This window comes from Furipterus horrens, unplaced genomic scaffold (assembly GCF_987537825.1).
Source record: "Furipterus horrens unplaced genomic scaffold, mFurHor1.1.pri manual_scaffold_3, whole genome shotgun sequence".
Taxonomy (NCBI): Eukaryota; Metazoa; Chordata; class Mammalia; order Chiroptera; family Furipteridae; genus Furipterus; species Furipterus horrens.
The window spans coordinates 160170345-160173432 of record NW_028327173.1 but is presented as its reverse complement, the minus strand read 5'-3'; the positions used below and the strand labels follow the sequence as shown (position 1 = coordinate 160173432).

General features: G+C 45.6%; 1 pseudogene; it reads left to right on the top strand.

Moving 5' to 3' along the window:
- Nucleotides 1-1174: 1174 nt before the first annotated feature.
- On the top strand, nucleotides 1175-2421 carry LOC150016538 (glutamine synthetase pseudogene; annotated as a pseudogene).
- The last annotated feature ends 667 nt before the right edge of the window (nucleotides 2422-3088 follow it).

The window sequence follows — 3088 nt, the reverse complement described above, 5'->3', positions numbered from 1 at the left end:
TGGTGATGAGGATGTTCAGAGAAATGATTGAATATGGTGACAAAATAAAGGAAGAAGTGAAGGTTATACAAAGTGAAATAAAGAAAAATATACAGGAAACCAACAGGGATGGAAAAGAACCTGGGATTCAAATCAACAATTCGTAATAAAAGGAAGAAATAAACCTTTACCCAGAACAGAAAGAATAAGAATTGAAACAAATGAGGAAAGAATTCGGAACTTCTGGGACAACTTTACATGTACCAACATCCAAATTATAGGGGTGCCAGAAGGAGAAGAGGAAGAGCAATAAATTGAAAAGTTATCTGAAAAATAATGAAAGAAAACTTCCCTAATTTGGTGAAGGAAATAGACATACAAGTCCAGGAAACACAGAGAGTCCCAAACAAGTTGGACCCACAGAGGACCACACCAAGGCACATCATAGTTAAAATGCTAAAGGTTAAAGATAAAGACAGAATCTTAAAAGCAGCAAGAGAAAAGCAGAGAGTTACCTACAAGGGGTGCCTATAAGACTATCAGCTGATTTCGCAAAAGAAACTTTGCAGGCAAGAAGGGGCTGGCAAGAAGTATTCAAGATTACTCTATCCAGCAAAGCTATCATTTAGAATGGAAGGGTAAATAAAGTATTTCCCAGACAAGGTTTAGCTAAAGGAGTTCATCATCACCAAATTCTTATTATATGAAATGTTAAAGGAACTTATTTAAGAGAAAGGAGATCAAAACTATGAACATTAAAATGACAACAAACTCACAACTATCAACAACTGAATCTAAAAAACAAAAACAAACTAAGCAAACAACTAGAACAGGTATGGAGGTCATATGAAGAGTTATCAGCTGGGATGGGGAAGGGGGAGAATGGGGGAAAAGGCACAGGGATTAAGAAGCATAATTGGTAGGTACAAAACAGATAGGGGTATGTTAAGAATAGTAAAGAAAATGGAAAAGCCAAAGAACTTACATGCACAACCCATGGACATGAACTAAGCAGGGGGAATTGTTGGAGGAAAGGGTGGTACCAACTGTAATAGCATAATCAAAATATACTTTACAAAAATAAAGACAAATACCAAATTGACTCATCAAGAAATAGAAATTTTAAGTAAAACTGTAATATATAAAGATATTGAATTAGAGCTGAGGATGGGAGAAGATCGGAGCTTTTGAACAGCATTCCCAGCTTCCTCTCTTCTCCTCTCCGCACCTTGCTCTCACGGCCTGCTCGCCCCCCAGAACATCTTCCACCATGGCCACCTCCGCGAGTTCCCACCTGAACAAAGGTGTCAAGCAGATGTACATGTCCCTGCCTCAGGGTGATAAAGCCCACGCTATGTATCTCTGGATTGATGGTACTGGAGAAGGACTTCGATGCAAGACCCGGACCCTGGACAGTGAGCCCAAGTGTATAGAAGAGTTGCCCGAGTGGAATTTTGATGGCTCTAGTACTTTACAGTCTGAAGGCTCCAACAGTGACATGTATCTTGTTCCTGCTGCCATGTTTCGGGACCCTTTCTGCAAGGACCCCAACAAGCTGGTGTTCTGTGAAGTCTTAAAGTACAACCGAAAGCCTGCAGAGACCAATTTAAGGCACACCTGTAAATAGATAATGGACATGGTGGGCAATCAGCACCCCTGGTTTGGCATGGAGCAGGAATGCACTCTCATGGGCACAGATGGACACCCTTTTGGTTGGCCTTCCAATGGCTTCCCTGGGCCCCAAGGTCCATACTACTGTGGTGTGGGAGCAGACAGAGCCTACGGCAGGGACATTGTGGAGGCTCACTACTGGGCCTGCTTGTACGCTGGCATCAGGATCGCGGGGACAAATGCCGAGGTTATGCCTGCCCAGTGGGAATTCCAGATAGGACCGTGTGAAGGAATCGAGATGGGAGATCACCTCTGGGTGGCCCGATTCATCTTGCACCCAGTGCGTGAAGACTTTGGAGTGATAGCAGCCTTTGATCCCAAGCCAATTCCTGGGAACTGGAATGGTGCAGGTTGTCACACCAACTTCAGTACCAAGGCCACATGAGAGGAGAACGGCCTGAAATACATTGAAGAGTACATCGAGAGGCTGAGCAAGCGGCACCAGTACCACATCTGAGCCTACGATCCCAAGGGGGGGCAGGACAATGCCCGACGGCTAACTGGATTCAATGAAACCTCCAACATCAACGACTTTTCTGCCGGTGTGGCCAACCGCAGCGCTAGCATCCGCATTCCCAGGGCAGCGGCCAGGAGAAGATGGGCTACCTTGAAGACCGGCGCCCCTCTGCCAACTGCGACCCCTTCAGGGTGACAGAAGCCCTCATCCGCAACCAACGTGTCTTCTCAACGAAACTGGCGAGGAGCCCTTCCAGTACAAAAACTAAGTGGACTAGACTCACAGCCATTGAACCCCTTCTAATTAATTCTTCATCCTGCTCCCACTGTCGCCCCCCTCTCAATTGTTGTAATAGCTGTAACTCAAAGGGCGGAACATCAAGGCCTTTTTGTATTCCTCGTGCCCAGTTAATATTTCTTGCTTTCTTTTGGCCAGGTTGGAGGGGTCAAGTTCTTAATTCTTCACATACACACACCCTTTTCCCCTCCCCCAGCACTGAAGCTTTCCAGTGCATTAGTGGGGAGAGGGCAGGGAAACATAACCACTGCTTCACTTAATCAGATGTTTGTCCAACAGGCGTAGCTCTCTGGACAGTGAGCATAGTATTTGTGAAGGGAGGGGAAGGACCTTTTTCTTCTTCGAGGTAGCTGAAGGGGGCGAGGGGGCTGGGCTTACCCTGTGGTTAGGTTAGATATTCCCTCTTGGTAGGAAGTTCCATTTCTTAAAAGGCTGTACCCAGATTTCTAATGAAAGGGAGAACTAGGAGAGGGAAGTGTGGGAGTCAGGGAGTCAGGCAGGAAGGTGCCTGTTGCGGGCTGTGCTTCCCTTGCCTGGGGCTACATGTCCTCACCTGAAGGCAAGCTCAGCAGAAAGGAATGGGATGGGTAGCCCTACCTTAGAAGAAAAAGCTCTCATTCCTTGGTCCCCCATTTATAACACAAATCAGAGTAGTATTTTTATATTTAAATGCAAAAACAAAAA